The following is a 14,814-nucleotide window of genomic DNA, read 5'->3' as shown; positions in this document are numbered from 1 at the left end:
TGCTCGGGGCTGTTCATCTGGGCAAGGGAGCGAGGCCTGGTTGGAGAGGAGGGTACACGGAGCACAGTCAGGGTCTGGGGTGGCCGGCGGGAGCTCCGAGGAGAGCGGGGCCCACCTGGAAGCCGGTCCCCAGGGTGGGCTGAGAAGGAGGTGGGGGAAGAAGAGAGTCGTCAGGCATAGAGGGCAATGAGGGTGGACCAGAGCTTGTGACTCTGGGGCTGTACTGGGACATCCTAGAAGTTTCCTTGAGCAGAGTACAGAGCACATACTGGGGAAAATTCTGAGGTGGGTCTGGAAAGGGAGGCAGGGGTTAGTTCATTAGAGGCCTTAAGGGTAGCTTTAAGGAGAACAGATTTCACTCTCCAGGGAAAGTGTGTGTGTGTGTGCGTGCGTGTGTGTGTGCGTGCGTGTGTGGTCAAGGGTTACTGGAGAAGCATTCAAAAAGGAGGAAAGCCTCCCTCTGTCATCAGCCCTACCAACCTTCTCTTCTCTCTGTGCCCTTCCAGAGGGTCCACTTATGTCTGGAGGTGCCCTGGAGCATCTTTGGAGCTGGGTGGCCCTTGCCCTGGTCCCTCCTCACTTAATCCTGCCCTGTGACTAGCAGGTCATCGTGGCTTTCTGTCTTGGCCCTGGCCCGATTTCAGAATCCAGAATGAGAAAGTTGTCTCATAGTGATTTGAGGATTCTTGCTGCCGTGTGGAGAACAGAGACAGGATGACAACTTGGAACTGAGCTTGGAACCTGGTCTGCAGCACAGACAGGTTCAGGTTCAATATTATAGATCTTCATGTGATTCCAGAACACTAGCCACACACTTAGGTTTCAGGCACTGTGCTAAGGTGTGAGGCCACAAAGTTCTCCTTTAACCTTCGTGACAGTTGAGCAATGTCAAACCACTTCCCATTTTTCAGATGAAGAGATCATCATTCAGAAAGGTCACAAAGCTAATTAGTGCCAGAGCCTGGACTGGAATCCAGGCAGTCTGATTTTAAAGTTCAGCTTATTCATACCTGCGTAATAATCCATTCCATGGTAGGGCTTCTTCAACTGGTATCCATAGTCCTAAATAAATTCAGTGTCTTGTATATGGAAATAGGAAAAGTCATTCCATCTTTATTTCCCCAACCTCTAACTGGAATATGCTTTTCCTCTATTATGAATGTAGGCAACAGATTATAGTAGAATTAGTCATGATTTGTCACCAATAAAAATCACAGATATTATGATTGTTATAAATATCTTGAAATGGAATTTATACAGCTTGAGTATTGTTTATCCAAAATGCATGGAGGCCAGAGGCTGAGGCAGGAGGATCACAAGTTCAAGGTCAGCCTCAGCAATTTAGCCAGAGTCTGTCTCAAAAATATTAAAAACAAGGACTAGGATGTAGCTCAGTGATATAGCACCCCTAGTTCAATCACTAGTACCAAAAAAAAAATGGGGGGCCAGAAGTGTTTCAGATTTTGGATTTTTGGATTAGAGATACTCAATCTACCTAGAAATGATAGTCGTTTTAAGACTAGCACTAGATCTTGCTATTTAATATACTAATAATTAAGCTCTCCTGTGTTTCTACTTCGCAGATTTGAATTTTAATATTTTGGGATCTGTATTTCAGAACAGTTGGTTCTCTTGTAATCCAATGGCTTTTATTTTCTGAATTTTAAAACACTGTTCTGAGCAGGATCTATTGGCTTCCAGTGGGACCCGTGGGATAAAATGGCCCAGAATCCCTCCAAGGGGTCTTTGCTGGTCCTCTGTAAAGTTTCTGTCTCTCAGCTCCTACAGGTCCCATTGATATTTTTCCTGTACCTTGTTCTGCCTGTGTTACAGCCACTGATGGACATGGATAATCTCCTACCAGTCCCTGAAGGCAAGACTGTGCCCTGCTCATTTGCGTATTCCCCACAGTACTGTTTGGTACATAATAGATAAATAATAAATGCTTGCAGGCTTAATGAATGAGTGAGGGATGAGCCAATCAATGAACGAGAGGATGAATGCTGAGCAGTGTGCGATCACCCTCAAGAGGGAATCTGGACATATGTGGAGTCTACTGTCATACTCCAGCCACATGAAGCCACCCTATCCATTAGCACATCAAATCCCACAGCTCCAAAGCAAAGAGTTCTTGACATTTGTTTTATAGATATTAGGAAACTGGGGCTCAGAGAAACTAAGCAACGTGCCCAGTAAATATTGGGGCCAAGGTTTCTTAGATTCTTTCCTCTACACTGCATGGTCCCGGCTCTCAGGACAGGAAAAATGGTTACAGGCCAGGCGAGATGGAGACAGTGTTCCCGGGATGTAGCAGAGTCAATGGCTGATGCTAGCTCAGGAGGCTCTTTTCAGTTGCTCTCAACTGGAAGTTGCTTTTTTCCAAGTCACAGCCTGGGTGACCTAGTGTCTTTTCTCTTGGAGCAAAGAGAAGAGGAGTCATTTGCATATAACTGACACCTGCTGCAGGTGCACATTTTGCCAGAGCACTCTGTACCAGTGAGGTCCATCCAGGAGGACAAACCACTCCAGGTCTTTTGAACAGAGGAAATTGAATGTAAGTATTGATGGTGGAAATGCCTAGAAGCCCAACAGCGGACTTTGAGGCAGCTTTAGCAGCAGCTAGACCTGTTCCAGTTCTCAGGAACATAGGGACAGTGGAAGAAGGTTTCATAACAAAGCCCAGAAACTAAGGCCATCTAGTGGAGCCAGGACCTGAGTGGGAGCTGCCAGGTTGGGACTAAGTTCTTGGGGAGGAACAGCCTCTGCAGGGACTTAGTCATTGCCCAAATGGCAGAGGAGGAGACATACCCTGGTGTGTCCCCTTCTCTCACCCGCCAATCTTCTATAAGATTGGCTGAATGTACCAGAAATAAGAGGGCGAGGGAGACAAGGAAACAGTGTCCTGAGATTCTAAGCAAACCAGTCATCAACTGCACAGTTCTACTCCTGGGAGAGCAGGGACTCTTGAGCTTGTGGAATGTTCCAGAAGCCTGTGAATTGATATAGGGAACAGCTGATGAGGCTCTGGCTTTAAGTATGAATGTGGGCAATTATAACTGGAGAAAGAGAATACTCAGTCACTGACACCAATCTTGGGGCTCAGTCCTTGACCTCGTCTCTCTCTCTCAACATCCAGTATCCTGGTTTTAACTGGATGCGATTCCTTCTTTTGACCAGTGTATCTACACTGTATATGCTACCTGCACATTAGTCGGTAGTCATTTTGCTTATCAGACTGACTGTGGCAGGATGGCCGTGGGTCTCGTCACCCTTATTTTATGTGGTGAGGTTCTCCAAGTGCAAGAGCAGTAATGCTGATAATTCAGATATGTCAAAGGGAAGTTGTGAGAGGCATCCTTCAACTAAAAAGGTCAATGTTTTCTACTTAAGGAAAGAAAAAGAACTGTAGGCTGAGATTGAACAGATCTACAGAAAGAACAAATCTTCCTGTAAAATTGTGAAGAAGGAAAAAAAATTGTGTTAGTTTTGCAGTAGTAACTCAAACTGCAAAAGTTATGGCATAGTGAGTGATACGTGCTTAGTTAATATGGAAAAGGCATGAAATTTGTGTGTGGTATATAGGAAAAAGCACAGATTATCTAGGGTTCAGTGTTATCCATAGTTTTAGGCATCCATTGATTCTTGGAAAGGGTCCCCATTGATAAGAGTGGATTACTGCATTGAATGCATTGGATTAAGCATTGATCCAAGGAAGTGACTCATCTAGAATGAAGCCATACTGGATACAAAGGTGCATCCTCAGATGCCAGAGACGGTAACCTCAATCATCTGCATCTTAGGGATTTACCAAGACCCTAGTGAGGAGAGCCAGGTAGGGACTTCAGACCCATTGGATAGAGTGTTCGCAGAGCGAAACTAACATTTTAGGAAACACTATGTAGTTCACTCTATAATGTGGATTTCATCCATTCCTAGTTAGTCATTTAAAAAAGAAATATTCAGAAACCGAGGAACTTCATGTGACATTGCTGAGGACAGAGGGTCAGAACTGGAGAGGCTTTCTGAGACGGCAGTCAAGGCTCTGGACCAGACTGGATGGGTCACACGCACAACCCTTTTAAATACACAGTGCTTGGTTCCAAGTGCTTAGTGCTCCTCCTGCCCCATCTCACTAAATCTTCACAGTCTTCCCGTGAGCTACTGAGCACCTCTCCTTATGGAGGAAAAGACAGGCTCGGGGAGTCTCAGGGACTTGCTCAAGGCCACCCACGGAGGCAGAGAGAGGATTTGGGTTCAGGTCTCACTTTGGGGGTATCTACCCAGCTGGTAGCTACCCACAATTTCTCTAGGGTCGCCACCTCTCCCCTGGGATCTGGGGCTTGGGTGCCAGCATCCAGGTCTGCATGCATCTGGCAGGAGTAGAGGGGGATGTGCAGCCCGCCATCCTGAAGGCTGCGTCCCCGACCCTCTGCTCCTGGCCTCGCGTCTGCCTTGGAGGCTGTCCGGCCTCGTCTCAGGGCGCGTTTTCCCCTCGCGTTAGTTACCACACACCCCGAGCCTCCCCTCCTCTCCGCCTTCCACTTGGACCTGTGCGCTCCCCCAGGTAGCCCCACCCTCTCCGGGGCTCGCCTGAAAACCTCCCCTCGGTTTCCCACCTGGTCACCAGCAGAACATCCTACGCCCTCAGCCGTCTGCAGCCCTGGAACAGCGAGCTCTGGCGGGGGGTCTGTGTCCCTCATTCGCCCCCACGCAGGCCTCTGGCCAGTGCTCTGGTGTTGTGCCCTCGTCCATCCCTGCTTTGTCCTTCCTGCGGTCACCGAGTCACTCCCCTCTACCCGCGTCTGAGGATGCGTAGGCCCCGCCCTGATCTCAGACTCCCAGATACACAGAGCGGAGCCTCCTCCCAGCCTTGCACCTTACCTCCGCGGTCTCCTCGACCCCACCTGATCTCCAACCTCACTCCCAAGGTCACACCTCAGTGCTGACCATCAGAAACAGCTGCGCCCCTCCAACATCTCAAGAATCTTGCTTTGTGACCACCCCTGGCTTTTCCGGCTCACTCTTCTTCGGGTGGTGTCCGGCACCATCTCCCGTGACAGGAGGCTATTCTTCGGAGGCAAAGCGGAGGGGCTGCTGTTTCTGGCACACAGAGCTCGGGGGAGCCTGCGGTTCAGGGTTGTCAGGCTTGTCTAGACAACTCCTCAGCCATATGTCGGGGTGCCTCTCGTTACCTGCCGTAGACTTTAAGACGCCTGCGAGACTGTGCCCTCAGCTCCCCTGCAGAGATCCTGTTTACTAATCGAGTCCTGGGCCCCATGTGCGGGGCATGGGCCCTACGGAAGCACGTGATGAGTCGCCTTTGAAGACGCCCGGGCTCCCTCTGGTCTTCAGTGCGATTCACTTCCCTGGGCCTCCGTTTTATTTTTGCAAGGCTTTCCAAGCATCAGAAGTAGCCAACCTTGAATTCCCCCAAACTGAGCAAGACCACAGCCTCTGCTCAGCCCAGGGCCTCCCCTTCCTCCTGCGTCTTGTCTCGCTGGCCACAGGTAGAGGTTGAGCATTCGAAGCCCTGCACACCAGGGGTTATTACCGCCCTGATTTCCACCAGCAATGGGGTCCCTACCGTCTTCAGATGCATGGTCGATCCAGCTCCCAAATCCCACCCTGGGGGTCTGTTTCCTAGGGCCATGCCTGGTACCCACTGCCTTGGTCCTGTTTTCCAGAAAACAGATCCTGAGGTTTAAACCAAGATGAGGCTTCAGTGGAGGGAACAGTCCCAGGACAGCAAGGGCTAGGGTGGTGGCGAGTGAGGCGGGGAGAGGGAGGGTGAACAGGAGGAGTGCATCCAGAGCGGTGTCCGGACACGCTTTTGTAACAAGCGTAGCTGAGGCGTGGTCCCGGTCTGTCTTCACGTGCAGGTCCACGCACGCTGTGTCTGAAGCGACCAGCGAGGGTCCGGTGCTGGGCCAGCCTGCGGAGGGGTTTGTCCTGACCCTCTCATTACCTGCGAGTGTGCCCCATGGTGTGTCAACTCTTGTATTTCTGGTTTTTGTCGCCCACCCTGTAGAGTCTGAAGGAAGCAGAAACTATGTCTTTTGGGGATGACGATGATTTTTTTGGGTGTGGAACTGTGGGGGATCCAGAAAGCCGGGAAGTCTTGGGCTGCAGAACTGCAGGGTCCCCGCAGCTGTGACGGGGTACAGCTCCCTCTGAGAGCCCGTCAGCAGGGCAGAAGCTGGACAAAACAAGTCAAGGCCACTAGAGACCTGGAGTGAGGCCCAGAGGCTTTGAGGCTGTGTGGAGAAGGCTCTGAGACAGACACCTGGGAAGAGGAAGGTCAGGTGACGCCGCCCTTGGGCCCAGAGCCTCCATGGCTCTCACCTCCTAGGGTCCCCGGGCCCACCCTGTCTGGGGTCCCTCACTTCTCTGACCTCCATCCCTGCTCCCACCACGGTTCACTTGGCCAGCATCATTGAGTGCTCTGCCTGTCCTCAACCTGCCACGCCCTCCTACCCCAGGACCTTGGTGCCTGATTCCCCTCTCTGCCCTGAGTGCTTTCCTCACGCTCCTCACTTCCTGTTTCTTTCATTTCCTTCCTGTTTTCTGTCAAGTGCCACTTTACCTGGTGGGCCTTCTGGGGCCACCTTACCTAAAAGGGTCATTCGTTCCCTGTGCACACCTGGTACTCTCCCTCGCTTGGTCCTGCCACTTGCTGTCCTGCCAGCTGTAGCTGAGTCAGCTGTTGCTTGTCCATCTCCCTGAACTAGACCGTAAGCCGCCCCCGCCATCCCCTAAAACAGGCTTGGCGCGTAGTAGGTGCTCCGTAAATCTTCTGTGAACGAATGAATGGTTATGTAAATGAGTGGCGGGGACACAATTCCCGAGCCTGGGGCCATGAGGGTGAGACCAGCCAGGACCCCTGATCCAGGCTGGGCCCAGCCCATTTTCTCTCCAGGGAATTTGGAATTGGGCTTGGGAGCTGGGAGGGCCTCCAAGGGACAGAAACTCAGCCCTGCGGATTCAGGGGTGGAGCTCCTCGGCAGAGGGGCGACTTCCGGAGCCCCGCAGAGGATGGAGGGAGGCCTGTGCTGGCGCCTGTCCCCCTGGGAGTTCACTCCAGACCTTGTCACAAACCCCTCCTTTCTGCTTATGCTAAACAGTGATTTTATTTGCAATTAAATTCTTAGGCAGCAACACTCATTTATTGGACATTGTTACTTACAGGGAGTGTGCTGGCCTCATCGCGCTTGGGGGGACCCACACACCTCCTCCTGTAGAGAAGGGAGACCGACCACTTCCTGCAGAGGGGCCACACAGGGCCACTTGATCCCGGTCAAGCACCACGGTTAGCATATAACCCCGAATTTCCAAAGCTGCGGCTCTGAAGCTGCCTGAGGCCTCTTCCTGACACCCAGGGGGTGCCCCAGCTGCCCCAGAGCCCCAGGCCTCTCCTCGCCCGGCACATGGCACTCCCCCACCCCAGCTGTCACCACATCTCCTGCTCCTTGCCACCTCAATGCCTGAGGCTGCGGGTCTCAGCCAGGCGCTGGCCTGGGCCTCATCACTGTTCTCTCCGACCTCTGCATCTGGCTCCTTCTCTCCAGGCCTCCTGAGCCCCGCAGTCCCCTCCCCCCAGGCCTGACCCCAGAGCACAGAATCTATTGTCCTCCTTCATCCCGGCCGACCCCAGCCCAACCTGACAGCTCCTCCATTACAGATGCACATTTACAAACAGCTCATTTACATAGAACACAAGAAAACTGCTTCTGTCTTCAGAAAAAAAAGGAGACTCCCGGTCACTTACAGCAGGGCAGGCCCTGAGCCGAGGGCGCCTCCTGCCCCTCCCCCCTCTTTCTAGGTGATACTGCGTGGGCAGGAGGCCAAGGAGGGGGTGGGCAGTGGGAAGGAGGAAATCAGATTGAGCAAAAAGAGACAGGAGGCCCTGGACAGGCAGGTGCTATTTAATTTCTGTATTTATTTGTTTTCAGAGCAATTTAATTTCTTATCTACACGTGCCATTGTGAAACCTTTGGGACCTGTTTTAAAGGTTCTGCCCAGTCCCCAACCCTTACTATCACCCCGCTTCTCTCACACACACAACACCCCGTTTGTGTTTCACTCATGGGGCTGAGAGGCGGGGCGTGCTGCGGGGAGGTGGAGCTTGGGGTCAGGAAGCCCCTGTCTGTATCCCAGCCACACCCTCTTGGAGGTGCTGATGCAGGACGTGTGGACCTTTGGTGAGGGACTCCATTGGGGCCTGGGTCTCCCCCAGGTAAAATGGGGACAGTAGTATCAACTCCATCGAGTGGTTTGGAGGAAGCAGACCATGGCATGCACAGAAAGCTCTTGGTGCCGTGCTAGGTGACCAGTGCTGGTGACACCAGCGGTAGTTATTAATAGGATTTGGGAAACAGAAGCACTCGGTCACATTTCCCACCCTGGCCTCCTCTCCATCCTTCCAGGAGAACCATCTCTGTCCCTGACACAGGCCCAGATGGACGCTGTCCCCGGCTGTGGGCAGAGGATAGAGGCCATTCCTTCCCCTGCTCTTGTTAGGTCTCATTATTCTCTGGTCCCCGACTTCTTGTCCTGTTTTTTAATTTGTTAGGTCTCTCCCCCTCCCCCTAACCACCCCAAAAAGGTGGCAACGTGTGGACATTGGTGGGACAGGGATGGGCCAGATTGGGACAGCAGGCTACCATGAGCATGCTACCAGAGCCAGGGGTTATGCTAAGCTCTGCACAGTGGTTGTCTGACTTAATCACACACTTTATGCACTCATGACAGGCAGTGCCAGCCGAGCCCTGAAAAGGTCTCAGAACCTGTATCATAACCCATTGGTGATGTCTGTTATGGGTCCAGACTCCATTTATCTTCTCAGTTGGATGCAATTGAGGACTAGGTAGGAGGGTCTTTGAGCTCATGTTGGGGCTCAGGTGGGGTTCCTAGGGCAGTGACCTCCAAGTGGACAACTGTACAATGAACAGAAGATAGTTGAAGAAGGATGGGCCATGTGCTCCAGACAGGGAAACAACCTGGGTAAGAGACATGAAAGACCATGGTGGGCAGATAGGTATGATCAGCGCTTAAAGTGCTTAAAGTCAGGAAGAGATGGAAGAGAAGCAGGCAAGAAAGGCAGTGAATTTAGTCCATATAAAGCACTTAAGACACATAGTAAGTGCTCAATAAACAGTAGCTTCCATTATTGTTATTATTATTATTGAGGAGTTCCAATAAATGTTTCTTGGCTGACAAGCAGAGGGTAAGGCCCATTAAACACCTAGAGGATACTGCTCAGTAAATCCCTAGTTCACTTATTGGCAGATAGATCAATAATCAATCGACTGAGGTAGAGTCCAGCAGGTGGCAATGTGTCAGGATGAAGCCATTGTAGCAGTGTGATCCTCCTACCCCAAGTTCAAATTCAGGTGAACTCTGCCTTTTACTCCTCTGCGGGAGGTCCTCTTGGTTTCTCTGGGCCAAGGGCAGCCTGCCTGCTGTGGTGTCTGACTCTGGTGGTCTCTGACTCTGGTGGTCTCTCTTTGTGGCCCAGCTGTGCCTTCTTGTCCATGTCCCAAGAGGAACAAGGGTTGCCGTGCAGAGAGGAAGCTTCTGCTTGTCCCTCCTGTGGAAGTCCTGCTTCCTCTGTGGGAAGCAAGGGGGAAATTCTTAGTGGGCTGCATGGGGCTGGGTGGGCTGGTGGTACTCACTAGGCCTGAAGAACTGGGACTGACTGGTGGGAACTGCGTGAGAATGGGGACTCTTGTCCTGTCTTGTCTGGACAGAGGGACAAGAGGAGGCTGAAGGAGCTGGGTGGGTTGCTTCTCCACCCCTGCTGCAGCGGCTCAGAGGGCCCCTATCCCAGCCAGGCGGCAGGAGCCTCTCCTTGAAGGGAGGCCTCAACCCGGGGCTCCTGCCTCTGCTCGCTCTCCCAGGGGCTGCTCTCAGACTCAGACCTGGAGCTTCCCTGGCAGAGCAAGGCACACCCCAGGCCTCCTTCTCCTTGTTTGCTACCTAACTTTACAGCACGGAGGGTGGAGGGCCCGGGTCACCACCCCCCCCCAGGCTCTTCTGCACAGGGTGAGTTTCCACCTCCTTCCTTCCAGCCTTGGGCTCCTGTCCCTGCTCCCACCTCCTCTCTCCCTCGGAGCCTAATTGAAGAGGCTCCGCCCGGCAGAGAAGATGAAAGCTTTATCTTCCAAGTCCATCCCTGAGCGTGTTAAGATGATGGATGAGTTTCCAGACCCGCTTGCTCCTCCCAGTAGCATTAACAAAATTGCCTTTCAGGCTCCCAACTTCCGCGTCAAGATGGGCTGCGGTCGAGACGGGAGACCCGAGCTTTGGCACTGGACTGTGAACATTAAAACCTTTTTAAGGCAGCATTTGGGGTTTGCGTTCCTTGTGTGCCAGGCTGTCCTGGCGTTGGCATCAGAGTAAGATGAATGATGTTTGTTAAGAAGCTCTTTGGTGCAGCTGACTGGCCATTAGGAACTCTCAGCTGGAGTGGGGATGCTGTTCTGGGTCTGGATGGAACTTGCTAGAGACGCTGTCACAGTCAGTCCTGTTGGGTCACGGCCAAGTCTCTTCCTCTAGGCTTCCCGAACCTTTCCCAGGCTTCTTTTGCCAAGAGGTCAGGAGAGTCCTGAGTTGGAGCCCCACTTCTGTAGCTGGGTTGCTGATGGAGCTTGGTAAACCTGTTCCTTCTAAGCTATCGGCATACCCACGGTGGCAGGAGGGGGTGGCTAACTGTTGCAGGTTGTATTTCATTTGTTGAAGTCTTAGCCCCCAGTATCTCAGAACATGTCCTTATTAGGAGGTAGGGTCCATTCTGAGGTAATCAATTAAAATAAGGTCAAGATCAATACCCTTATAAAGAGGGAAAATTTGGGGATACACACACACACAAACACACATGAAAACTCTGTGTAAAGAATAAGGTAGAGACTGGGGTCTTGCATCTACAGGTCAAGGAATTCCAAAGATGGCCAACAAACCACCAGAAGCTGCGGGAGAGGCATGGACCCTTCTCTCTCACAGTCCTCCAAAGAAGCTCATCTTGCTGACACCCTGACCTTGACCTTCCAGGCTCCAGAACCACAAGGCAAGGAATTTCTGTTGTTTAAGTCACTCAGGTTGCTACTGCAGTTCCAGGAAATGAATACACTAGATAAAACCATACCCGCAATGACGTGCAGTGAGTGATTCTAGACTTCAGCAGTGGGGACCAGCTGGAACAGGACAGCTGCAGTGGGGTGGACCTGCTCTCTGCTGCTCCTGGAAAGCACAGAGGGTGGGAGCCAAGCACATGGGGCCCTGAAGCAGAAGCCACCAGATACCTTTGTAACTGAATGAAAATGGTTAAAAGGACAGAGAGCCCAGAGGAGCTGCTGGAATAATTTGGGAGGGGCTGCATCCCAAACAGATGGGTTTAGGGCCATCCGTGACTCAAGGTTTGTGCCCGGAACCTCCATCTGGGAACCTGAAGCAGGAAGCATCTAGGCAGGTTTGGGAAGGTGCATGAACTGAGCCAGGCTTGGCTTCTTCACTCTCCCAGGTCAACTTGGATTTTCTCCCAAATGGGAATTCTTTTCATGACACAGGAACTTCTCCATGTGAGATAGACATTAGTGTGTGTTTTAGAAAAATTAAGTTGGAATTCTTGCAATTAAATAGGCGTAACTTGTGTTTCACATATTGTAACTAAATATGTGCTTAATATGTGAAATTCAGACCCATGATACTTACGGAGCACCCAGCACACTCAGACTGTTTGGAACTTGGTTCCTTCTATGCTATCAGCATCCCCACTGTGGAATGAGGGGGTGGCCAGCCTTCACAGGGAGTTCCTTGACCTCTCTGTGGCTGTGTACACTGTTACCACATCTACTTACACATGAAGAGAGAAACAGAGACAGAGAGGAGCAGCGATGTTCTTCATACAAGTCACGTAGACGGTAGGCAGTAATGCTTGGATTTGAACTTGAGAAGTCTGCTTCTGGACCCCACAGCGGTCAAGGGCCTGGGACTCTGTGATACCATGAGAAACTAAGACCTGGGAGAAGAGGAGAAAGCTGGGGATCACAGAGCACAGAAAGAAAGAGGGGCAATCATGATGTCATTGGAGGCTTGAAAGACTTGAGCTGGCTTCAAGGTCAGGAGTGGCCTGGTGACGTGCAGGCGGGGCTCATCTATGTGGCCACCCTGTTTATTTAACAGAAGTTTGGGGACCAAGCAAGAAGTGTACACTCTTTGGGTCCAGGGAGGTGGCTGGGGAGGCAGCATTTGCTTGTGGGGACAGGAGATGGACGGGCCTAGCGGTTGACTTCCCCGCCACCCCTCCCCCACGTGGCAGGTAGCGCCAGGTGTATTTGGCACAGCCGCCAGGGAAGGCCAATCAGCTTGAGTGAGCTGGGCTGCGCTGGGGCTGGGGATTGCTCGGGATTGCTCTTGCAATCAGGGCATTTCACACAGCAAATTGTGGTCATTTAGGCTTCTCCACGGCAAGCTTAATTTCAGGCCCAAGCACAGAGGATATTCAGAGACACAATGAGGTAATTTCACATTTTAAAGCAGAGAATGCGGCGTAAATTAGTAGAAAAATCATGACACTTATAAACCCGTTCTAAAGATGTATTGTTCCCTTTTCTTCTGGGAGAAAAAAATCAGCGTCTATTAAGATTGAATTAACCACTGGAGGAGAATTCCTCAGACGGCCAATTCATAAGAAGAGATCTATTTTAAACTTGGTCAAAAGGCTTTTGCGGAAAGTGGTGGGAAGAGAGTTCCCAAGGAGATGCAGGTGCTCTCCCAGCAGGCCGTGCACCTGGGCAGTAGGGCAGGCCTGCTCCGGCCCTGGAGCCCGGGGTTGACCCCCTCTGGGCTCAGCCTTGAGTGGCCCAACTGCTGAGGCCAGATGCCCCCCAGACGAAGATTGAAGTACAAATAGTGCACTTGGGAGGTGAAGGTGGGAGTGGGGATGCGAGATGCTGAAGGGGCGGAAGGCAGGAAAGGGTGCAGCGTCAAGCCAGAGGTCTTGGTGGGAAACTGTCCTGCAGGGAAGCCCGGGAGCCCGTGTAGATCATGGACCTTAGGGTTACCTCCTCCTGGGGTGCAGGGGCCCGTGGTATTTATCATGCCACATCCCAGAAGTCCTTTGTCGAGAGCTGCTCTGGGTGGTGTTAATTCTCGGCATTACCTTAAAGGTGACGAGGGGGACCCCAGCAGCTAGAGGTGGCCCTCAGGCCAGGAAGGCAGATGGAGGGGAGCCAGGCAGGGGCTTGTGGAAGTTGTTCAGGGACGGGGTGCAGCACCGCCTCCCCTGTCACTGGTCTTGTCATCCCTGGCCCCCATCTCAAGAGTCTTCCCTGGGCTCCAGCATTTCTTTTACTGTAGACAGACAGAGCCATGCTGGTTGACTGTGTCCTCCTGGGGACCTGCCAAAGGGACAAGCTCTGTGTTCTAGTTCCAGCTCTCTCTTGAGCAAACTGTTGACTTTGAGCTGCTTTGTCCTTCTCTAGGTCCAGTGTCCCCATGTATTTGGGGATGCCCTCTGAAGCTCTTTGCTCTGAAATGAGGGCGTAGATGATGGGCGGGTAGAGAGGAGAGGGCAGAGGTGACGGGGCCGGTCTGATTGGCTTGCGTCTCCTGGTGCCCAGTTGGGGTGCTTGGGCTTAGCAGGCCAGTGGCACTTTGCTGCATGGAGGTGGACGTGGGGCTGAGAAGCAGAGCCCTGGCCAGGTGCACAGATCACACCTTGCCTCCCGAGTCAGAGAGAAGCCACCGGAAGCAGGCGCGTGGAATAGCTCTGCTGGCCTGGCAAGTGTGTTGGGGCAGCAGGTGCAGGTAGAGATGGCCCAGGCCCCAGGCCCAAGCCTGGGGTCCCCAACCTTTCTGATTCACTGAACTTTTCACACAGAAACCTCCACTACCTGTTCATTCCTTGCCTTTTTTCTGCCTTTATGATAAGTTTCCAAGTAATTATTATTTTTTTTAAAGAAATCAATTTTAAGGTTGATAAAAAGGATTTTTTTAGAGATCCTGGTGGCAGAGCCCAATAATTCAGTCCTCCAAACTCATGCCCAGGCCCAAAAGTGGGGTGCAGAGGCTGCCAGCTGTCCAGGGCGTGGGTCCCTCCCCAAGGCCACCAGCGCCATCCATCTCCCAGGCTGGCAGCCTCTCGGGGCCTCCTGCGGCCCCTTGACAGCCAATGGCAGTGAAGCGGCTGATCTGAGAGTGAGCTTTCTACAAAGACAGAAATAATCAGGTTGACCAAAGGAGGAAAAAGGGAAAATTGAGCATTATGAGGGTGATAATTCAGAAAGTGTCAGCCTCAGAATAATTGAATCCGATGACATTTCGTGCTACAGGAAACAATAGCAGCTAGCCCGCTGCCCGTCTGATTCATGTCTGGTTCATGTTTAACAAAACAAGGGCAAGGGTCACGCAGCCACGAGCCCCATAAATAACCCGTTAATGGGATTTCCAAACAAGCTGTCCTCAAAGTGGCTTTCCGTCTCACTGAGAGAATATTAAAATGCAAATGGATTCGGGCTGTGTCTTCATAAACAACCGTGTTCATTTAACCTCCGACCTCCCCGCTTAACTGCCCATTCCAGCAATTTGTACGGGCTCCTCGGCCGCCGGCTCCTGCGGTAATTCAGGGAAAGTGCATTAAAGGAAAGGGTTACAATTTGCGATGCTCAGTTAATCACGCTATTGAGATGTTTATGGACAGAATCTTGCTCCTCCTTAGACTTGTCTCAGGCCTTCTGCCCCCACCAGCCCAAGTGTGGCCGGTTGGGTGCTTTTGTTATTTGAGAATCTGGTGTGGTGGGTGTGGCTTTCCCACATTAG

This window comes from Sciurus carolinensis, chromosome 1 (genome assembly GCF_902686445.1).
Source record: "Sciurus carolinensis chromosome 1, mSciCar1.2, whole genome shotgun sequence".
Taxonomy (NCBI): Eukaryota; Metazoa; Chordata; class Mammalia; order Rodentia; family Sciuridae; genus Sciurus; species Sciurus carolinensis.
This window is presented reverse-complemented; position numbering follows the sequence as displayed.